Source organism: Orcinus orca, chromosome 4 (genome assembly GCF_937001465.1).
Source record: "Orcinus orca chromosome 4, mOrcOrc1.1, whole genome shotgun sequence".
Classification (NCBI taxonomy): Eukaryota; Metazoa; Chordata; class Mammalia; order Artiodactyla; family Delphinidae; genus Orcinus; species Orcinus orca.
Window position 1 is genome coordinate 127,349,599 of NC_064562.1, and position 25,056 is coordinate 127,374,654.

At 38.3% G+C, this 25,056-nt stretch overlaps 1 protein-coding gene across 8 annotated transcripts in view; it reads left to right on the forward strand.

Annotated features, from left to right (window-relative positions):
• The window catches only part of ANK2 (ankyrin 2), a 683,094-nt gene that overhangs the window by 104,966 nt on the left and 553,072 nt on the right, over nucleotides 1–25,056 (forward strand). For 6 of the 8 annotated variants that reach the window (XM_049708962.1, XM_033437973.2, XM_049708960.1 and 3 more), the window contains exon 1: nucleotides 9,987–10,147. The exons of 1 other annotated variant lie outside the window; for it this stretch is intronic. The gene's annotated coding sequence lies outside the window, so the exon portion shown is untranslated. Of the gene's footprint in view, nucleotides 1–9,986; nucleotides 10,148–25,056 lie in introns of those variants that run through there. One more of the 8 variants, XM_049708933.1, reaches the window with a different exon arrangement.

The window sequence follows — 25,056 nt, forward strand, 5'->3', positions numbered from 1 at the left end:
TTTTTTATTTTTGTTGCCTTGTTACTCTGGCTAAAACTTCCAGTACTGTGTTGAATAGAAGTGCAAAAGTGGGCATCCTTGTCTTGTTCCTGACCTTAGAGGAAATGCTTTCAGCTTTTTACTGTTGAGTACAATGTTGGATATGGCGTTGTCATATATAACCTATCTTATATTGAAGTACATTCCTTCTATACCCAATTTGTTGAGGGTTTTATCATGAAAGGATGTTGAATTTTGTCAGATGATTTTTTTGCATCTATTGGGATGAAACCAACATAGTCTTTTTTTTTTTAACATCTTCATTGGAGTATAATTGCTTTACAATGGTGTGTTAGTTTCTACTTTATAACAAAGTGAATCAGCTATACATATACCTATACATATATCCCCATATCCCCCCCTCTTGCATCTCCCTCCCACCCTCCTTATCCCACCCCTCTAGGTGGTCACAAAGCACTGAGCTGATCTCCCTGTGCTATGCAGCTGCTTCCCAGTAGCTATCTATTTTACATCTGGTAGTGTATATATGTTCATGCTGCTCTCTCACTTTGTCCCAGCTTACCCTTCCCCCTCCCCATGTCCTCAAGTCCATTCTCTACATCTGCATCTTTATTCCTGTCCTGCCCCTAGGTTATTCAGAACCATTTTTTTGTTTGTTTGTTTTATATTCCATATATATGTGTTAGCATACGGTATTTGTTTTTCTCTTTCTGACTTAATTTATTCTGTATGACAGACTCTAGGTCCATCCACCTCACTACAAATAACTCAATTTCGTTTCTTTTTATGGCTGAGTAATATCCCATTGTATATATATGCCACATCTTCTTTATCCATTCATCTGTTAATGGACACTTAGGTTGCTTCCATGTCCTGGCTATTGTAAATAGAGCTGCAATGAACATTGTGGTACATGACTCTTTTTGAATTATGGTTTTCTCAGGGTATATGCCCAGTAGTGGGATTGCTGGGTCATATGGTAGTTCTATTTTTAGTTCTTTAAGGAACCTCCATATCGGCTGTATCACTTTACATTCCTACCACCAGCAACATAGTCTTTCGATGCTTTGTATGCCTCAGGCACTGACCTAGGCATCGAGGAGCCCATTATAAAGGATCCAGACAAAGGTCCAGTGTACCAATAGCCAATATTCTGGTTGCAGTTTAAGACCACAAGGATGTAGGGACTGTGACAAAGTAGATAGGTCTGTGGATTTTTGTATCTTTTTTTTTGAGATTGTGTGGGGCAAACAAAATGAGACTGCAGAGGAACCTGGCTCTTGGGTGGCCTGTTTCCAACTTTCTCCTAAAGGATAAAGTTGAAGTTTCTTAGCATGGTTTCCAAGGGACTCTCTGATTGAGGTCTTTAAAAGGTCCTTAAAGGATGTTACTTAAAAGGTACCTTCCATCCTTATTTCCTGCTACTCCATAACTCTCAGTCCAGCAGTGCAGAACTGTTTCTAGTCCCTGTACACACTGTGCTGTTCTGCATCTCTGTTTCTGTTGTTTTCTCTGTTGCCTCCCTGTAAACTCTCACAGTTGCTGTTAAAATACCTGACATTCATGAAGTGTAGGTTGAATTGAACTGAATGTTACTCAGTATTGTTTAAGTAACTTAAAATCTGATTGAGGAGACAAATGTGTATGCAAACACCTTCACAGAAGTACATGCAGGTACCATAATAAGTTCATGGCTCTAGGACTTAAGGAATGGTATAGCAGAGCAATGAAAAATATGTAAGTGCAATTCACAGTCACTATTCTTTGAGGAGAGCTGGAGAATGACAGAGATTCTAGGTGATGGGTGATTTTTATTCATATTTTCAGAAAGGGGATAAACTTTGGATTTTGATGTATGATTGTGTTCGACATTGGTCCTCAGCAAAATTTAGAATGAATTTTAAAATAGGAGGTGTGTGAGCATTCAGATTGGGGGGAGATAATCATTAGGAATCAGTATGGGTTTACGATGAGCAGGTGAGATCAAAACTAACCTTGCTCCTTTTTTTCATAGGTCTCCTAGTTGGTAAGGAAATGCTGAAGATCCACTATTTCAACTCAGCCTTGGGCAATCCCCCAGAATGAAGCATTTGGTTATTTTGTCATTGGACTTGGTTCTTTACTCTTTGTCAGACATGTTTATTAAATTTGCTGATGACTAAGTTTTAACTGCTTGAAAAGTAAAATTAGGATTTATAGTCAGGCTGAAATGATGAACCAATGTTGAAAAGATGAAATTTCACAAGGGTACATATAGTAATATATATACAAATAGATTCAGCATTCATCTGCTTATATTCAAGAAAATGTAGATCTATTTTAAGAACAATTCAGTGGAAAAGTTCTAATGATTTTAGTTGACTGCAAGCTCATTCTGAGCCAATAGTGTAGAGGACTGCCAAGAAAACTGGATACAAATCTAGACTGCATTAATAACAGCTGAGTGTTCAGGATAAAGTAAATAATAATCCCTTCTTTGTGCTTCTCAGATCACATATATTTGGAGTCTTGAGTCCTTAGATCTGGGCTTCACATTTCAAGAGGAAACACTGACAAAGTGGAGCATATTTCGAAGTGGGTAAGCAGGACAATGAAGAGAGTGAAAGATCATGTCAAACAGGAAACGGCTGAATAAACTGGGAACTTAATTGCTCTCTTCAATTATGTAGAAGGAGTTCACAAATTTTATGTCACTCCAGAGAGCAGAACTAAAACTGTGGGGTTGAGGAATTTGAAGAAAGCACCTAATAATTCAATATGAGGAGGAATTAAAACTAGAGCTGTTAAAATTTGAGTGAGATTAAGTATTAATTGTCAGTAATATAGAGATGATAATCCTTTCCAATTCAACTTTAATCAAACCCCAATAGAAAACAAACAAACAAAAATAGGATTTTTTTGGAGGTTGGGGGCAAATTTCAAAAATTACCCCCAAAAACAAATGAACAAAGATAAATACTGTATGATATCACTTATATGTGGAATATAAAAAATAAACCAAACTTGTGAATATAATAACAACAGAAAAACAAATGGGCAATAATGGCTTTAAAAATTGAAAAGAGAAGGTTGTTTTATCATTGCAGAAAGCTATAATAATTAAATTAAAATGACACTGGTATAGATATATCAATGGAATAGTTATCTTAGAAATAGACTAATATATCAATATTTAATAAAAGACAAAAGAAGTATAACAATTGAGGAGAAATAGAAGGATTATTTAATCATTTTTTAGGGCAATTGCTTTCATAATTGGGGAAAGACAAAATACTGCAAAAAACAGTCCAGGTAACAAATTGTTAAATGGTTAAAAAAAAAATCAAACCATAAAAATTAGAAGTAAATATTTAGAAAACTCCTGGACTTGGGAAGTACTTTTCTGTGTTATTATGTTTTACTATAAAACCTATCAAACATGAAAATAAATAGGGTGAATAGCGTGACAAATACCCACATACTCCTATATAGGAGTTACTAATTATTAACATTTTGCCGTATTTACTTAATTTTCTTTTTAAACATTTGGAAACAAATTACGGTCATGTTTTGTCTCTACATTCTATGGTATGCATCTCTAAAATAAGGATATTTTTCCTAAGCATGATACTATTATTATCACATCTAAAAAATTAGCAAAAATTCCCTGATATCTTGTAATACCCAATACACATTCCTCAGTTGTCCCCAAAGGGTGTGGTTTGTTTTTTTGTTTGTTTTGTTTGTTTTTAACTAATTTGCCCAAACCAGGATCTAATCAATGACCTACATGGCTCTTACCGTTTGGCTATTGTAGATCTTATTTCTCTGTTAGTTCAGGAAAGTTCCACCCTTCTCTATTTCCCCCTTTTTAAAAATTATATTTACTCGTTGAAGAGACTGCGTCAATTTTCTGGTAGAATTCCACCCTCTGGACTCACATGATTGTTTCCTTCTGGTTTCATTTAACTTTTTATTAACTCTCCACTGTATTTTCTGTAAACACGAAATTTTGATCTCACGTTATGACTAAAGTCAGGTAAAACATTCTTGTCAAGAATATTTCATGGGTGATGCTGTGAATATATATATATTTTAATTAATTAATTTATTTTTTAGGCTGCCCCGGGTCTTCACTGTGGCATGCGAGATCTTTAGTTGCAGCATGCGGGATCTTTAGTTGTGGCATGTGGGCTTTTAGTTGTGGCATGCATGTGGGATCTAGTTTCCTGACCAGGGATTGAACCCAGTCCCCTGCATTGGGAGCACCAAGTCTTACTCACTGGATCACCAGGGAAGACCTGGTGCTGTGCATATTATATTGTTTATTTTAGGGGTTGCATAATACCTAGTTGTTTTACTTTTTAATAATCTAAGCTCCATCACTGGATTAATGGTTAACGTGAAAATTGCTCCATTGTAATGTAATCACAACATTACTCCATTGTAAAGTTATGATTTTTCCCCTTGAGACAAGTAAATATTCTGTGTGTTGTTAACTTTGTGGCAGATTAGTATCCAGTCCCTTGTCAACCTCATATTGAATGCTTTCAGTATCCATTGCTGATTCTTGCCTGAACCACTTATCCCATTACAAGTTGAAAAATGGTGTTTTTTTCCACCTCCTTCTGTCCTTTTGCATTCATTAATTGGAATTCTTCTGTCAAGAAGAGCTTCCCCTAATCCACCGGAACTAATTTTTACTCTGAAATAGAGTCCCACGTAGAAAAGAAAGAATTAATACTTAAATTTCTCTCTCTTTTTGAGTAAGGAATTGGTATAACTGTCATCTCAATTAGTGGCAAATGTGGGTTTTTTCCCTGTGTTGAGTGTCATTAGGATTTTTATATATTCAAATACATCAGTCAATTATAGGATTCTTTATTATGCTGTGATTACATTTACCGAAGAAGGCTACACCAATATATTTGGTCTCACATGTTCTTCTTATAATGTGATATTGACACTTCTCCATCACTTCTGCCGGGCACTCTCTTGGGACATGTGTGTTTAGTGAAATTCGATCACCTTGAAGACATCGCACTGAAAAGAGCACATCAAAAGACACCATAGAGACAAAGAGAGTTAACTAAGAAGTCCAGATTGTTCCATTCCTTAGCTGTTCACGTCCAGAGAACAACAGACATGCAAGTGAACAAGCTCTCAGTAGATTTCAGCCTCTAGCTTTTTTTTTTCTTTTTTGGCTGCGTTGGGTCTTTGTTGCGTGCGGGCTTTCTCTAGGTGCGGGGAGCGGGGGCTACTCTTTGTTGTGGTGCACGGGCTTCTCATTGCGGTGGCTTCTCTTGTTGCAGAACATGGGCTCTAGGTGCGTGGTCTTCAGTAGTTGCAGCACGCTGGGTCAGTAGTTGCAGGGTGCAGGCTCTAGAGCGCAGGCTCAGTAGTTGTGGAGCACAGTCTCAGTTGCTCCGCAGCGTGTGGGATCTTCCCAGACCAGGGATCAAACCCGTGACCCCTGCATTGGCAGGTGGATTCTTAAGCACTGCACCATCAGGGAAGTCCCCAGCCTCCAGCTTTTGAGATGCTCAGTTGATACTGAGTAGAGTAGACACCAGCTGACCCACTGAGCCTTGCCGACACTAAAGATTTTAGCAAAAATAAATGTTGTTTTAAGTTAAGTTTGGTGTGGCTCTTACATATCCATAGTAACTAGAACAGATGCTTTGATGAAGTTGGCTTTTGGGAGCCTCCCCAAATTGATTCCTATGTCCTTTGACACGACGCCAATGCTCTTCAATAGTTTCCTTGCTTTCTGGCGTAAGAGAATGTCCCAAGTTTACCTTGTACCTTCTCTGCCTCAGATCTGAAATCAGCCTTTTCCCTTAAAAACCCTGACTCTTTGTAGTGAGGTAATGGTATTTAGGTTTCAAAATCTGGGCATTAGGAATGCTTTCCATGGAACAAGTTGTAGTAGAAAAATTACAAATTTGATGACAATAAAACATTTCAGCATGTTTTCCAAAAGCAGAATTAAAAGACAAACTACGAAGCTCAACAGAATGGACAAGAATACTAAAAATCCAATAAAAATGAAAAACGACATGAATAAGCAATTCTCAAAAGATGGAATACAAATGAACACTAAATCATGTTTAACTTCCTAATAATAAAAGAGAGGACATATACTATTATTTTCCTTTATCAATTTAGTAGATTTTCTTTAAAAGAAATAAGCTTCAGTGTTGACAAGAATGCAGTAAAACTAATCTTGTACACATTGGTGGAAATGTCACTTGATTTTTGGCTTTCTGCTAAGTAATTGTGCAATATGAATTAAGTTGCAATATTAAAAACTTGTGATCCAAAAAAAAAAAAAGAAAGTTATGACCACTTATACTAGTTAGGACAGAGCCTAAGATTCTGTGACAAAGAGGTACCAAATAAAGTGTCTTAAAAACACAAATTTATTTTTCTCTCATATAACAGTCCCTAGTGAGTGGTCTGGGTTGGAAGAACAGCTCTGCTTTCTGTCGTTATTCAGGGGCCACTTTTCCTTCCATTCTCTTGCCCTGCCATTTCCAAAGTGTTAAAGCCGTGTGGTTGAAGCTCGGTCACAGGCAAGTCTGTGTTCCAGTTTGCATGAAGGGGAAAAAAAGAACTCTAAGAGAAGCAATTTTCTTTTAAGCAAGAGAGGTAGAATTCTGCTTACAAGGCCACACCCAGCTGCAAGGGAGGTTGGGAGCTCTAGTCTTTGGACAGTCAACTATGTATCTAGCTTAAACATTATTACTTTGGAAGAAGACCATATGCTTTGATGCAATAATTCCATTTTCTGATAGTCTACCCTAATGAAATAAATCAATTATAGAAAATGTATTAATTCCTTAAAGAACAATAATTCAGTCAAGGAGAGTAATGTTCAGTATGTTACTTACTAGAGAGGAAAGGCTCTTGGGAAACATCTATGCACTATTATTGAAGGGTTTTAAGGGTCATGGTAAGGAATTAAATGAGATGGGAAACTGGTGGAAGGTTTTAAGTAAAAGAGTGATTCAATTTGCTCAAGAACATTCTGCTTCCTGAATGGAGGACAGAGTGGAGGCAGTTGCCATAGTCTAGGAGACAAATGATGATGCAGATTGAACTAGGGTTTTAGCAGTAGCAGTGATAGTCTTTTGAATATTAAATTTTTATTAGCTGTATAGATTTGGAAGTAGCATTTTGTCTGTGAGGCCAAATTTCTCACTTAGCCCATATAGTAAGAGATAATGGCAAAAATCACTAAGTGGAGTGTTGGTACAGACACATATCTGGGAATTATTATTACTTTTTTTCGGTACGTGGGCCCCTCACTGTTGTGGCCTCTCCCGTTGCGGAGCACAGGCTCCGGACACGCAGGCTCAGCGGCCATGGCTCACGGGCCCAGCCGCTCCGCGGCATGTGGGATCCTCCCGGACCGGGGCACGAACCCGTGTCCCGAACCCGTGTCCCCTGCATCGGCAGGCAGACTCTCAACCACTGCGCCACCAAGGAAGCCCTGGGAAGTATTATTTTAAAATGTTCAAGTTAATTATGTTTATAAAGTTAAAGGTGAGCAAAATGCCAAGAAACTAAAGGACATTTCTTAAGTAGAAAAATATATCATTTTCATTTTCTTGTATCTTAGTTTATTAATATGCTTTTTCCTACAGAATAACCAAAAACATTTTAGCTTTGTTTTTTTAAATTAAATTTAATTAATTTATTTAAATATAGCAGGTTCTTATTAGTTATCTGTTTTATACATATTGGTGTACATATGTGAATCCCAATCTCCCAATCCATCTCCCCACCCCCACCACCCATCACTTCTTCCCTTGGTGTCCATACGTTTGTTCTCTACATTTGTGTCTCTATTTCTGCCCTGCAAACCAGTTCATCTGTACCATTTTTCTAGATTCCACATATATGCATTAATATATGATATTTTTTTCTCTCTTTCTGACTTCACTCTGTATGACAGTCTCTAGGTCTCTACAAATGACCCAATTTTGTTCCTTTTTATGGCTAATATTCCACTGTATATATGTGCCACATCTTCTTTATCCATTCATCTGTCGATGGACACTTAGGTTGCTTCTACGTCCTGGCTATTGTAAATAGAGCTGCAATGAACATTATGGTACATGACTCTTTTTGAATTACGGTTTTCTCAGGGTATATGCCCAGTAGTGGGATTGCTGGATCATATGGTAATTCTATTTTTAGTTCTTTAAGGAACCTCCATACTGTTCTCCATAGTGGCTCTATCAACTTACATTCCCACCAATAGTGCGGGAGGGTTCCCTTTTCTCCACACCCTCTCCAGCATTTGTTGTTTGTAGATTTTCTGATGATGCCCATTCTAACCGCTGTGAGGTGATACCTCATTGTAGTTTTGATTTTCATTTCTCTAATAATTAGTGATGTTGAGCAGCTTTTCAGCTTTGTTCTTTATATTTAAAGTGGACTGTATTGTTTTCTTATGCATTTATTAAAGCTATAATATCAGTGATTAGATAGTATCTACATATCCTCTTTGTTATGGAAGCAATCTAATCTAATAGCAATCTATTATCTATATAATTATTAATCTAATAATCTATTTGTTATTTTATATGTAATATTTAAGTCATCTATTTGTTTTGCATCAAACTTGTGATGTTTACCGCTGAGAAGATTACCTGGTTGCTTGTGACTATGGAATTCAATATGAGATTCCACGAGGCAACTAATTTCCATTTGATCTCTATTGGGAATAAGCCACATAAAGAATAAAACGGTTTGAGTCAATTCATTTATTCTTACTACTTATTGAACACCTATTATGTTTAAATCACTGTAAATAATACCGAGGTACATGGCATTCAATGGGTTTCTAAGCTGGTTAGGGAGCTCCTGTTTCCACATAAATATCTGAAATGCAGTTGATTAACCAAATTCACAGGAAGTAATATAGTTAGAGCACACAGAGTGAATTCTCCTCTTGATTAGGGAAGAATACATTTCTGGTCCTTGCTGCCTAGCTTGGCTATGATTTTGCTTCATAAAAGCTTAATAATTTTGGTTATTCTTTCCTTAAAGGTTACATTTATCCCCATTTATCATAATGAAATTAGGGTAGAACATGGTTTTGTTATCAGCCTTCAGATTCAGTATTCGACACAGAACATATCGTAAAAAGCCTTCACAAAGCTATTACTTCCACAGCATATTACAGAAATAGAATTAGAAGCCCTGTGCCAAATTAAAAAAAAACTTGCAACTATGCATATTGTTCAAATATTCACCCCCCCCAATTTAATATTCCCCCCTTGTGCTGGGTACCTAACATGTGATCAATAAATGGTTACTGAATGAATGAACACAAGCAAGAATAGATCATCCTGACTTTCTACCTACTTACCTCTGTCCGTCTAGATCTATAAGTCTATTTCTGTTGGACTGTATATGAGTGCCCTCACGGTGGAATTATTGTAATTGGCACTGAGTCTAATGGTTACCTCCCTGAGATCTTCCATGAACTAACATCAGTGGTGCCTAGCTTATAAAATCTACACAAAACCCACTGCTATTTTATGATATATATAATATCATATATTATATACATGATGATCTACAGAAACATGGGGGAGGTGGTGGTGATTTGCAGATGAAATCACCCCCCTGGTATTGGCATCTTGACAGTGGCTCATTCCTCACCTTCCCTGAACCAGGTGTGGAAGTCCAGTTACTTCCCATATAGCTGATAAATTCTGGCTGCAAACGAATCCAAGTGCTTTCTTTCTTATTTTTTCCTTCTGTTAGAAACAGAAGGAATCAGGCAACAACAACAAAAAAACACTTTGTGAGAAAACAACAGTTCCTTACTCTGTACCACCTGCTTAAAGGCAAGCTAAAGGCACCCAAACGATGCAACCCATGAGTGTGGAAGAGGCTGGCCGATGGGCTGTCACGTCTGGCTGATCTGATGTCAGAGCAGATCATGTGGTGCTCTGTGGGCAGCTGGGACTGGCCCGCCGAAAGCACATGGATTACAGTCTGAGGCTGTAATGGGAAAGTCGGCTCCTGGGCTACTGTCTGCTAGACATCAGCTTGCTGGGAAGCTGGGGGCTCTCCGATTTGCCCTGCTCCGGGACCCCTCCTGCTGCATGACTCACGGGCGCATTGCTGAGAGAAGCTGCTGCTCCCAGTAAGTGCTTAAAGAAGGTCTTTATTCAGAGCATTTTGGAAGCGGAAAGGAAGCACTGGTGTTGATGGGGGTTTCTGGAAGCCCTTTGTAAAACACTCTCCCGGATCTGGGCTGGGCAGCATTGCTTTCTGTGCCATCCTGGAGTTCATAGGCAGCACTGATGTGCAAATGTCCCCCAGCCCTGATTTCTGTTTGTTCTCCACAGGATGTGTCTTTCTGAATTTCATTTTCTATTTTTGTAATTGTAGGGTAGATTTGTTAGAGCTGGTTAAAGCGAATTGATTTCAGATTCACAGACCCATGAGTGGACTTGGTATTCTCTGTATGGTAAGCAGGGAGAGGGGAAAGAGGGTGGTGGCTCTCTTGGTCAGAATCACTGCTTCTGTTAAGATATTGGCTGTGTCTGTGCTGGATAAATATTTACTGGTTGCCGCCTCTTTTCTGTTTTGGGTGAGTGGGTGGTGAGAGGGGAAGGAGGATGAACCAGCACTGAGGAGCATGTAGATTTAGGTAGTTACTGGTAAATTGCGATTTTTAATGGTCTAATTTATATTAGGTGGGGTCAGCTGGCAGAACAGGTGCCGGTAGTGGAAGAATGATGGAGTTCTCTCCCCTTTTTCCCAGCAAGCAAATTGTTGCCTGCTTCAAAAGCCCAATTAAAGAGCAGTGAGAAGTGCTAGAGCACAGATTTCTAAGCACTGCTTTTTGGTTTTTTGCTGGTAACAAGCATCACATTCCCACACTCATGCATCAGAAGAGATCCTCACCTTGGCAATGTTTAGGTGTGGACTTTTTGGAGAGCAAGGGAATAAATTCAATAACATCTTACTGTTTCTTCTGGGCATATGACACTACATTTGTTTTAGAGTTAAGTGAAAATAAGTGTGTGTGGTTGGAAGGGACTTTAAAGGGAAATTTAGGAGAACAAATCGTTTCTTTGCCTTAGTACTTTTCTATGAAAACTTGACAGAGTTTTAGGTCAAGGTATAGGATGTCCACTTGAAAGACAATAGCAAATAAATAATTAGGCTATATCTTTAAGCATTGTAAAATATTTATTCTTTTTTTGTTTTATTTTGAGGGATAACCCTAGTCTTTTCTGTGAGTCTCTGCACAAACTGTAGGCTTTGGGGCCAAAGACTGGTTCCAGAAACATGTAGCCATTGAAGAAACTTTTGGGTGGGAAAGATGGTGAGATGGGAGCAAAGAAAGTAAGCTGAGATGAGGTCTATTCTTTTTTATAGCCTTTTGCAATAGATGATTTAAGTCACAGAACATCAAACAACAGACAAGAGCTTGCCCCACCCATAGTGTTGTGAACATGGATTATTCACTTGCCATTTTATTCCACTAACTCGCATGAGCACTCAGTGCAGAAAGGGTTCCAATTCATCCTGTGACTCTGTGGAATAGAGTACAAACCAAATCAAATGAAGCATAGAAAAATGAGCTTCCCCCTGTCCTGCCCCACCCTACCTTGTCCTCCTTCCATATTGTTGAGTGAAGGCAGATTTATGCTGGAAAGGGCCCTATCACTGCTTGTAAATTTGTGAGTTATTCCAGAGACACTGACAAAGGGCAGAGGAAATGCAGCTGGTGCTCGGCAGAGAGTAGGTGAGCCCAGTGTGAGAAATGTTTTCAGAGGTATTACTGACCCAGCCCTCTCTCTCTGCCTTCTCTGACCAGCCTGAGACCACACCCCCTTTTCTGGCCATGTGCCAAACACCATCTCTTTCTGAGGGGAAGCCTGATGAAGTGATGTCCATGCTTGGGCGTGTTGATTCCTTGGATAGAAACTTGAGGAGCCCTCATCTCTCTGTAAGCAAACAATTCCTGCTTCTCAGGGTAGAGATGCCCATTTATGGGAGTTTTAGAATTTCTTTTCTTCAAAAATTAATACACTGCTATGAAAAGAAATGGAAGAAAAGTTACCCATTTCCCCATCTCACTCACACAAGCTCCATTTACTGTCTTTGTGTTCCCTTGTCTTAATCATTACTTTGGGCAGGTTATGATTAATGCAGAGAGGCCATCTATACCCCATACTACTTTTCAGGGAAGACATGCGCAGTTAGGAACTTAGAGCTGAACAAACCTTAAGGACTGACAGTTCACCCCCTTATTTTACAGAGGAGGAAACTGGCCAGGGTTATACATGTGATGAGTGACAGAATCAGGACCAGAACCTAGATCTCAGTGCACCTCTGCAGTCACATAACTTAAGGAAAGAGTATTTTCCTACAAACTTAGGTGTTCTTTCAATTTCAGTTTCTTTTCTTTTTCTTTAGCTATGGTATTGCTGGAATAATAAAACCACTGCCATTTCACTTGCCTAAGAATATCTTGGAATAGGTTGGAAAGTCCTTAAAGAGAAAATTAAGTTTCTTTTTCTTAGGGGCATAGCATGTATATATTCTTTGCAGGTCATGTGATGAGATCTCAAATACCTGATCATTAGTTTTCCAATCTTGCCGTACCGGAAATGAGGACCACCCTAATTAATAAAGGGATTATTGTTCAGTTTTGGCAAATCAAATACCACAAGATCATTTAGAAGCTTCTTCCCCGTTGGGTAGTTTTCGAAGTCATATTAATGTTCTTTGTTTATGCAGGCCCTATTTATGGTGACATATTTAAAACCGTGTATAAGGGATGTTTAATTTAAAATAAAGTTTCAGCTTGACCTCCTCTCCTTAGATTACTGCTAGACCCCAAAGAGATTTCAAAAAATACTTACTGATTGAGGGATAGAATATAAAGAATACTACAATGCCTGCTTATGAGTATAATGAAATTTAAAATGTAACACAATGTTATGCTGTTCCTTAATGGTATTAGAATGCCCATCTGTAAATTATTCAGTCTAATTTTAGTCAGGGTGAGATTCACATATTTCTTTGAAATCAATATAATTATGAATAAATGTCACATGTAATTTGTCTATGTTAATGCTATTTGTAAAAGCAATAAACACATAATTAGGTTGGGTGTTGTTTAATTACATTTTTTGGAAACCTTGACTACAATACAGAGACCCTCTGATTATATCCTTAATGTGCAATCATCAGTTTCTACTGGTCCAGTGAGGGCATCTTTTCATTCTAGACGTTAAACTCTAGTGATATATTGGGAGAAATTAGTTCTGGTAGCTTTGAGTGGTTTCAACAAGAATAATTGGAACACTGTTCTAAAGAGCCTGCACTCTCTAGCTTAGAAACAAATGGCTGCATGTGTGACATTTCTGAATGGTGACATAGTCAAGGAACCCTCTGATTTTTTATTTTCAGCTTCAGGTTATGGAGAGGGGCAAAAAACAGAAAAGGGAAATTAGGCATTAATGTTCCTACTGTGGAGAGACAGAGACTCCAAATAAAGGTACCACTTATTTTAAAAAGATGTAACTTAAGAGGAAATCCAAAAAAAAAAAGGATGTTCACCGGAGTCTCAATACAGTGAATAGCTGCTGTCCTGGTTGTACATTTCACTCTCAGGTCTTGGGTGCCTTTAACTGGTTCCATTTAGGCTGAAAGCACAAGAAAATACCTCTTGTGGTAAACAAAGCAACAGATTTAAGTTAATGCTAATGTGTTCACAGGCAGAGCCAAAAGCTTTTCAGGGTTATTATAACACACTGGGCTCTTAGCCCATCCATCTAAATGTCTAAAGTAGACTAAAGTTATGGATCAGTCCATTGTATACACCATCCCACATGAGAGCCAGATGCTACTGTTTACTGTGCTAGTAACTCTGCCAGCTTCAATGTGAAATCTGAGATTGCAGTTTGGGGTCAATGGAAGTTATAGATTGATTTTTCTGATCATGAATTCAAGCTTCTACACTCCAGTCTGGTTTAATTAATGCTGCTTTTTAGAACAATCTCGTAAGCCTAATTTACACCCAACTCTCTAAACTGTTTAGATGGAGGGCTTCCTTGTGAAAACTGTTTATTGTCTTTTGGGCTTTGGGTTTGGTGTAGGTCTTCAGCATATTTTTGTCCTTTGTCTTGAGCATGGAAAAGAAGGCATGAAGATCTATTGCACAACACTACATTTGAAAGCACCACTACATCACAGCCTTTGAGAAGACTGGGTAGAAAAACCGTTCTGTGTATACTGATTTAGAAAAAGACTATCTACTGTCCTCCCTTGTAAAGACAATTCTATCATTCAAGACTCAGTATTGGGTTTTACTGACTCAGTTAGATCCTTTATTTTAATCTTACCCCATTTGATTTGTGCCTTTTTATCATATTTTGAGGAAGTATCATAAGCAATAATAATAATAACAATAGCCATTACCACGTGCTCAGCACTTCCCATATGCTATACCCGGTACCAACATTTCATTTATTTATGGACATTTCACAGACAGTAAGGTAAACTTGCCCCAAAGCACATGACTTGTTAGCTGAGATTCCAACCGGGTCTTTCGAAGTCTAAAGCGCTTTCTCTTATAACTTATGCTTATTGTTTCAACTATAGATTTCTATCGAGTTTTGTACACAAACTAAAAGGTTGTGACAAAGCCTTTTTTATCTACATACAACACAGATTTGGTGATGGGGGGGATGTTGATTTACAGATGAGGAGGGAATGCCTTTATTTTAGGTAAGATTTCGTTGTGTTAATGAATCGTGGTGTGATATGGTTGAAAGGTACGGGGAATGCTTAGAAGTAATACTTACCTGCTTGTTAGTTCTACTTTCAGTATCTAGAAGACAGTCCCCGTAGCAAGTTCCTAATGAAAATGTAATTTAACAAAATTTTGCATTACCGGTCCTTATTATTAAAAGGGTAGCTCTTTTAGCTTTATCCAAAACAGGGTAGACTTTTACTATAAAGTTTTGCAATGATTAAGACTTCCTAAAGGTAATCAATGTAATTTAATGCACTAATACAGTTATTTCACAGAACGATATTACTAAAAATCTAAAAAAGCACATTATCATATTTGTTATATTTTCCTCCTTTTGTATATTAGTTCACGTCCCTGAACTTGGGTAGTCAGTTGCCCTCATAGCTTAGATTTCTTTAAGTTCCTCGAGAGAGAGGCCGACTTTTACCTTTGCCTTCTCAGCTGGGCACAGTAGCTGGTACAGGATGTTGCTTGTTCACAAAATTGCCAACCACTCAGAGGCCAGCTCTCTAAAGGTGTAAGCTTAGTGGTTGAAACTTCAAAGCAGGATTTCTTTGACTTCTTAAGAGAATAAATTGTAGAAAAACAGAAAATATCTAAGTAATCCAAACTGAACTGCTTGTGCCTTGGTTTTTAGCAAAGCAATTTGACAAATCCTTTCATGCTAGCCATTCAGAATACCTACCCATTGTTGCAGGTTTTGTTTGTGACACTTGAAAGTATACCCTTAAATGTGCTATTCAAGTGTTAATGAAAAATAGGTTCCAGAAAGGTTTACATATTAGATCTTTTTTCTCATCTTGGTGTTGAAACATCAACTCTGCCATTCAATAACTTTTCCTCATAACTCAATATTATTGGGTTTTATAATAAAAGAAACATTAAGCCATCCCTAATGAAGAATGAAGCTGATTTACAAAGTAGATTTTGCATGATTTCACAGTCACACAATTATTATGTTTTGTCCAGAAAAGACTATTATTACTCCATGTTGTACATTTTATGCTTACTAAAACTGTTGGTATATATAAAAGCATATTCTTTCTAGTTGTAAAGTTACTTGTGGAGTAATACGGCAGAATTTTAAACTCCTCATCCTGATATTGTATGGTATTTAATTTCAGAATAAACTGAATCCTGTAAGAACATTTGGCCCAGATGTTACTAAGAATAATTGTTGCTCTAAAGTTTCACACAGGGAATAACATTCCATGATTTTCTATTTGTTATGTACTCTGGCTTCATTTTCCATTTGGGATTGAAAAGAAGAAATTTAGAAAAAAAAAATATTTAAAAAGGAGATGCCTTGGTGCTTTATAAGCTCCCAATATGCTGCCTCAGTTAAACCTAAATTGTTGCTGTAAAGAGACAACTATATATTTTTGTGTTTAGGCACTAATCTGTTTAAATTATTTAAAATTTAATTTGGAAAAAAGGCAAATCCCCCGTAATGACAGCTAGACTGGTATATGTTAGTTGATCAACACTTAGCTAGGTTGGAAGGGCAGAAAATGATCTGTAGCAGCTGGATTGTAATACAGGTCTCATTTGGATGTGGGACAGTTTTGAAAGGTGGTCTTGCTTTCAGCTTAACCACCAGAGAAATAAACAGAGAGGCTTTGCTCTACTGAGGAAACGCTGGAACATAGAAATATAAAAAGGTTTGAACCAGAATAAGCCAAACATGAGGTAGTAAGTAAGGGAGATAACAATAAGCTGAAGTGGCAATCTTTTAGACCATAGTAGCTTGAAAACCCAGAACAGAACATTGGATTAAACAGATGGCTGGAGATTTCTGATTTTAGAGATATCAGAGCAATTTTCCAACATAAATCTGGTAGGATACCAAAGTTAGATTAGTTTAAGCTGTGACTGATAATCACAGTTAATGATTAGTTTTGATGATACATGATACACCAGGTGTCTATACATTGTTTTTTTCTTTTAATTTATGAATGATTTATGTTTTTGTATATATAATATACAACCCTAAATTCAAAAGATACAAAAGGATAAACATATCTTCTTCCTTCCCCTGTGCTCTAGTTCCCCTCCTCAGAGACAATCACTGTTTTTAGTTCCATGTGTATTTTCCGGTTGTATTTCATGACTTTCTCTCTCTATATCTATCTATCTATCTATCTATATAGATGTATATATGTACACACACGTATCTCTATATCTTGTTAAACACAAATTGTGGCATAGTACGTACACTATTCTGTGTCTTTTTTCACTTAATATGTCTTGAGCATTTTTCCATATCAGTACATACAAAGTTCCTTATTTTTTAAGCAAGTGTTTTATTATGAAAAATTTCAAACATACACAAGATTAGCATGTATAATGACCCCTCCCAGATATCTATTATCCAGCTTCAACATACATATCAATATTTTGACAATCTTACTGTATGTTAGAAAATATCAAGAGATTATCATTAATTTTGTTCCATGTGATATTGGCCTAGTTGTTATGTGAAAAAGAAAAACTCCTTATTGATTAGTGATACATGTTGATATATTTATGAGTGAAATGATATGTTGTCTGATGTTTGAGATTTACTTTAAAATATATAAGAAAAGATATGTGTGGGAGGAATAACTTGAATCAAGATAGGCAAAATGTTGAAGTTGGATGAATGCAGATTCATTGTATTATTTCTCTGCTATTGTATATGTTGGACGATTTCCGTAAGAATACCTTTGCTAATCTGGTTTCAACTATAGCTCTCCTTTTTTCTCAGGAGTGTTTTAAAATAAATCCAAGATATCATGTAATTTCACCCATAAATACTTTAGTATGTATTCCTAAGACATACTGAACAAAAACCTACTACAATGCCATTATCACGTCTCAGAAAATTAATTTTTTATTATTTTTTTGCGGTTCGCGGGCCTTTCACTGTTGTGGCCTCTCCCGTTACGTGGCCTCTCCCGTTGCGGAGCACAAGCTCCCGACGCGCAGGCTCAGCGGCCATGGCTCACGGGCCCAGCCGCTCCGCGGCATGTGGGATCTTCCCAGACCGGGGCACAAACCCGTGTCCCCTGCATCGGCAGGCGGACTCTCAACCCCTGTGCCACCAGGGAAGCCCAATATTTTTTAATAATCTAAAATCCAATCTATTTTTCAATTTCCCTAATTTTCTCAAAAATATCTTTTTAAAGTTTTGTTTAAATTAAAAGTCAAATAGGTCCACATATGGCATCTATTGACACTTTTAAACTTTAATAATTCTCTTCCTTAAAAAAAGGCATCCATTCATTTAAGAAACTTAAGTTATTTATCTTGTAGAAGACCACACCTTCTGGATTTGACTGTTCCGTCCATGTGGTGTTCAACTTGTTCCTCTGTCCCTTGTATTTGAGACTTGATTGGATTCACATTGAATATTTTTGGCAAGAATCCTTCCTAGATGGTGCCTGCTGTGCTCTTGCTGCATCACCTTAAGAGGCTCATATGTCTCACGTTTGATTTTGAGTGATTCAAAGATTGAGCAGAGGATTTGGGTGGTGTCAATCTGATCTGCCTATTGTAAAGCTTCCCATCAACATTTTGTCTAATGTTTTTGACATCCAGTGTTTATTACTGCCTCAGTCCATTATTCCATTAGGGGTTGCAAAATAATTTTCTAGTTCTCCATTCATTTTTGCATTTATTGCAAAATAAAGAAGTTCCCCTCATCAACTTTTTGATTAGTCTAAGTACAGTTGGCTTATTCTTTTAAAGACCATATAGCATTTTACTGTACCATAATTTAACGGGTCCCTATTTATGGATATTTAGAGTGTTTCTTTTGCTATTTCTTGGATTAAATATTTTTTTATACTGTATTTACTATTCATTATACATACATAAGCATATGAGAAAACTATAGAATTTTAAGATATTTATATTTTAATAGAAAAATAATTATTGGATTTTTTACTTTCTAAGTGTTAGTTTAGTATAAACGCAAGAGTTAGAGTCACACAGACAAGTATTTTAACCCTGGATCCCTTATTAATCACGTGACCTTGAGCAACTTATTTATCCTTTCTAAGCCTCATTCTCTTCATTCGTATATTGGGAATAACAGTAATATCCAATTCCTGATTTTATTTCATCTTTGAAACGATCTATCAAAATGCTTGGTACAGTGCTTACTACATAGTAAGTGCTCAGTAAGATGAACTTGGTTAACATTTGAGGGTTAAATGAAATAGCACATGCAAAGTCCATTGGACAGCCCCGGGCAAATAGATGCTCAATACGTAGTGCTACTTTTCTCCCTTTCTTCACTTTTGCCCCCAATCTGAGCAGTAATGATTGTTCTTTTTCCACCTGTTTTCAGGAATGAAAAAATAAAACCCAAAACGTCTTAGCTCCTCTGAGCCTTTTGCTGAGAGACCATTCTGTCACTCTAGTATTAGCCTTGGTGGAGACTCACATGGAGGTTCTGGGGCCGCAGCTTCCTGTCGCGGAGGCTATCCTGGCTACATACAGAGAAACTGCTTTTCAGGTTGTCTCAGTCCAAAAAAAGAATAGGTAGAATGCAAACAACACTAAGTTCTAACCATGACCAGTAGAAATAGAGTGTTCCTCTCCTCTGCCTTGCCCTCCCTGCCCAAATAGAACCATGACCAATTAACATTCCCATCAAACATTACTCTAGAATAAATGCAATTTGCCTGAAAGTTGATACGCTAAATTATTTTTGCTAGCAACTCATGAGAATGACTATTTCTCCTGTGCTCTTGGCATTCCTCTTTCCCATGTATTCCTCATCTTAGTGAGGTTTTCATCTTAGCTTTATTCCTCTACTTCCCCCTATCAAATCATGGCCACTCTTCCCTCTTTCTCCTAGGGTTTTAGGCTTCTAGCACCTCCTCTCCTTACTTTCTGCTCTAATCTTTCAATTCTCAGAAGCACCATCTGTCCAGGAAGTAAGGAGACATTTTGCACAATTCCTTTGTTCATGTGATTGGATAAAACTGGCCCTTCTCAGCATTACCTCATTTCTTTTTCCCATGTTCCTATAGAATAGCTGACAAGCACTTTTCTTTCACTGGTCCCAGGTTTCTTAGATATACAGAATGCAGAAAGATTAAGTGATTTGAAATGATATGCGGAAGATAATAACGGAGTCAGCCCTGCAGACTGGATGAGGATGGTTGGCTCCCTGATGCCAGGATCAGGCTTTTTTCAATGAAATCTGCTGAAGGAGCACACAAATATTTTAGTAACAGTCTGGAAAACAAGAGGTACTTTTGGCAATTCTAGTGATACTCTACTTTGACAGAAAGATACCATGAATGTGTGCTGAGTCTTTAAAGAGTGGTGAGGCTAAATATTTTGCCAAATTTGAATGACTTTTAAGTATTAAGGTGTGGTTTTGCCATTTGGTATTTTAATTGAGATTTGGAGTATCACAAACTCTCATAGAATTGCTTTGCTACTTAAATGAAACATAAAGTATAAAGCAGAGGAAAGAAGGTCAAGAACACAGAGGCCGCTTATTTTTCCAGTCACTTTATGATTAATCCATGACAAGTTAGTTCAGATGTTAGTGATCAATTTTAAGCAGGAATGACCCATGTCTGTTCTTCAATCAAAAAATTTCTAGGGGGCTTCCCTGGTGACGCAGTGGTTGAGAGTCCGCCTGCCAATGCCGGGAGCGCGGGTTCGTGCCCCGGTCCGGGAGGATCCCACATGCCGCGGAGCGGCTGGGCCCGTGAGCCATGGCCGCTGAGCCTGCGCGTCCGGAGCCTGTGCTCCACAGCAGGAGAGGCCACAACAGTGAGAGGCCTGTGTACCGCAAAAAAAAAAAAAAAAAAAAAAAAAAATTCTATACCTAGGATGAAGGATGACTTAAAAAATTATATGTAGAAGTTGAAATTTTGTCTTGTACATTCTCTGTACCTGGAACTCCTAAAGAGGAAAACCTCTTAAAAATGTCAACTTGTGATCTTTCTCTGCTAGGTTTGCACTCCTCTATGCATTGGGCAATAGATTGTTTCTCCCATCTATGAAGGACAAGGGTTATTCCTCCTGCTCTCACTCGTTCATGCAACAGTAATTTTATTAAGCAACTACTAAGTGCTAGATCTGGTGGTACAAAGACAAATAAGATGCGGTCCTGCTCTAACAGCTGCCATTAGGTTAAGCATCTCTGCCTGGAACAGGCAGGGTTTCCCAGAGTGTGGTCTGTGGCCTCTCCTGGGGCCCTACCTCAGCTACCAAGTCAGAATCTCAGGATAGACTGAGGAATCTGAATTTTCATCAGATGATTCTCATGCATTGGTCCAGAGCATAGTAGGAATAAGGTGGTTAAGGGGGAGAGTACCAGCCAGCATGCAGTGCAGCACATCCCTCAGAGAGAGCTTTCTTTCCACTCAGCATTAATATTTCTGGGAGGCTCCACAGAAGGGGAACACCTTGCCTGGCTTGAAGGAGCTTCCCTTAGAAGGGGTAGGCTGAGTGCTGGTATAAAGCCTTCTGGGAATGGTATGAGTTCTGTCCTCCAGAAATTCTTAGTTCTGGATCGAGGGGCAGATTCTGGGTTGGGTCAGGGGTTGTGGTGGTGGGGATAAGGGCTTGTACCCCTAGAGGGTCCATAATTTAGTCCCTGGACTGTTCAAGGGGAGAATATAGCTGGCAGCTATTATTCTGAACATTCATTTAGGGACAGAAAAATGTAGAGGTAAAACCATAAGGGCTAGTACATATGCAATGTCTTGTTATACCTAGGTCCTTAGAAGCACTTTACATACATTAATTCATTCAATCCCAACAGCCTTATGAGTAACTGTGTTAGTACTATTGTCCTCATTTTACAAATGAAGAAACAGGAAGGTTAAGCAATGCTCAGAGTCCCCTAGAAGACCCAGGATTCCAACACAGATAAGTGTAGTACAGAAGGTTAGCTCATTACCACTGCAGTCAGCTGTCTCTTAGAAGCAGCATCATGTAAAATGGTAAAGCGGAAGTGCACACCTTTCATCCTGTTCTACTTGAGCATTGATTTCTTCAGCTTTTCACCAAGTAATATCCTCCCTCCTCCATGGGCCACACAAAGAGCACTTCTGGAAGCCCTGACAGCTGCCCTCTTAAACGCCTTTAGGACTGGCTTCGGTTTTAGAGAAGAAATTACATGCTTCTTTTTGTTGTTACTTTACAATCTAGATGCAGTGAAAATCCCTGTTACAGAAGATGTGGTCCTTCCCTTCACTGCCTGAGTGAAGACTGGATGCACTCTTTTTAGAGATTAAGGCCCCAACATCTTAGTCTTTAAGCAAGTGTGTGATACAAAACAAAACTAAACCAACCAAACAAAACACCCCCCAAACTCACAGTGCATGTTTAGAAGGCTGAACAACCTTTCAGTTTCTCTTATTTTTTTTAGCTTCTTTTATTTGATTTTAATATCAGATTGAGTATCTAAAAGCTTTCATGTTGTGTGTTCAGTAACATGGCTAATTATTAACAAGTTTAAAACATGTTAACAAGGAAAAACACTTTTGAACTCTGAGCTTCTGACATGGAGAGTTATTTGACCTGAGTTCTTATTCAGGAGCTATTTAACATTTTTACATATTGTACCAGCTGACAGAGACCTGGCTTACAAACAGATCTGGAGTTATCTTGAATCAGAAGGAAACTGGTGAACTGAGTGGCTCTCTTTCTCTCTGTAGGAGTAGGAGCAAGAGGCCTGCCGTTTCTTGGAAATTTTGCCCAGTAGTCTGGCAACGTAGACACCTTCCTGGCCTCCTTGCTGGAAGAATTACACCCACAAAACATTATCTAACACTGACCCAATCATTCTTAGGTGTAGGTTTGCTGCATAAACACTTATTCCTGCACTCATCAATACCCTTGCCTAACTGGGTCAGCTCTTGCAGCTTTACAGAAGGGCATTTCTGACTATGAAAAGATGCATGAACTTCTGATAGACCCCACTGAATATCCAAACCCAAATTATTTTATTAATTTCAACTAATTGTTTTCCATTAAAATAATAAGTGCAAAAAAAAAAAAAGTGCTTCTTTTATTTATTTATTTATTTATTTGGCTGCGTTGGGTCTTTTTTTGCTGCACATGGGCTTCCTGTAGTTGCGGCGAGCGGGGGCTACTCTTCGTTGCGGTGCGCAGGCTTCTCACTGCGGTGGCTTCTCTTGTTGCGGAGCACGGGCTCTAGGCACACAGGCTTCAGTAGTTGTGGCACACGGGCTCAGTAGTTGTGGCTTGCGGGCTCTAGAGCGCGGGCTCAGCAGTTGTGGCACACGGGCTTAGTTGCTCCACGGCATGTGGGATCTTCCCGGACCAGGGCTCGAACCCGTGTCCCCTGCATTGGCAGGCGGATTCTTAACCACTGCGCCACCAGAGACGTCCCAATAAGTGCTTCTTATAAAAAATTCAATAGAAGAAATATTTGAAGTAAAAGGTGAGTGACCCTCAACCCCCAATTATTTTCAGTGTTCACAGGTATCTGGTGCTTCTCTTAAAACCGTTTTTCCACCAAAGAAAACAATAGTTTAAACCGCTGAAAGCTAGAGTTATGATTCATAAGAGTTATTTTTAAATTTTTGACTACTAAGAGACTATATTAATTTCCTATTGCTGCTGTAATAAATTTCCACAAATTTACTGGCTTAAAACAACACAAATGTATTACCTTACAGTCTGGAGATCAGCCGTCCCAAGTGGGTTTCACTGGGTTGAAACCAAGGTGTTGGCAGGGCTGTGATTCCTCTGAAGGCTCTAGGGGAGAATCTGTTTCCCTGCCTTGTCCGCATTCTAGAGGCTGCCTGCATTTCTTGGCTCCTGACCCCATCCTCCATATTCAAAAAACATCACTCCAGCCTCTGGTTCTGTCATCACATCACCTTCTCCCTTGTTGATCCATTTGCCTCCCTCATAAGGATCCTTGGGGTTACACTGGGTCCATCTGGATAATCTCTCATCTCAAAATCCCTAGCTTCATCCCACCTGCAAGGTCCCTTTTGCCATCTGTGGTGACACTCACAGGTTATAGGGATTAGGGCGTGGACATCTTGTGGTGGAGGCATTACTTAGCTACCACAGAGACATATGACTGATTTGCTCAGGGATTTTGTGTGGGAGAAACTCATATTAAATTAGCACTTCTCCCTCAACTCTTCTTTCTGTTTTCATCCAAATACCAGAAGCTCCATTAAGGTCTCACATTTGATTTATCTGAGAACACCTGACAGTGATGTGAAGTGGGCCCTAGAGCAACATTTACCAAACCGGCGCTCTAGTGGCCCATGAAATGTTAAAGATGTTCTGCGTTAAAAAGTGTTCTGAGGGAGTTCCCTAGAGGTCTGGTGGTTAGAACTCCATGCTTTCACTGCCGTGGCCCGAGGTTCCGTTCCATCCCTAGTCTGGGAACTAAGATCCTGCAAGCCACTTGATGCAGCCAAAAAAAAAAAAAAAAAGTGTTCTGAGTCAAATAAGCTTGAAATATTCAATACATTGTGTGCTCCTACCCACTCAGCTTCCTCTTGTTTTTTTTTTTTTTTAACATCTTTATTGGAGTATAATTGCTTTACAATGGTGTGTTAGTTTCTGCTTTATAACAAAGTGAATCAGTTATACATATACATATGTTCCCATATCTCTTCCCTCTTGCGTCTTCCTCCCACCCTCCCTATCCCACCCCTCTAGGTGGTCACAAAGCACCGAGCTGATCTCCCTGTGCTATGTGGCTGCTTCCCACTAGCTATCTATTATACATTTCCCACTCACCTTCCTCTTTAATACACATTAGCATATGGGAAAGCTACTGAGAATTCTTGCTATTGTCTGTGATTCCAAATGTATTTTACAATGAAATATTTTTTCTCTTTATATAAATATATATTTAAAAAGAATGCTCATTAATGACCTTCTCAGGGATACCAGTGTATCATGTTCAGGAACTGTTGTTCTTAATGCGGTCTTTCATTCTAAAAGTTAACTAACTATATTGCCCTGAAAAAATAAATAAAATAAAAAGGGCATAGTGGAGCTGACTCTAAATATCTCCTAAATGACATTTTTCCTATTTAATTCTGTCTCTACTACTTATGTGGAACTTAGTTTATTTAGACTGTAAAGCAACCAACTTTCATAATTTAAATTAAAAACCTGATATTAAGAATAACTTAAGTTTCTGTTAATAAATATTTAGAATAATATTACATGCATAAAACATTTTGTGACTATGACAACACAAACAAAATTGTTTTGAAAAGCAAGATAATGTCTTGATGTTTTTCAAGGCATGTAGAAAA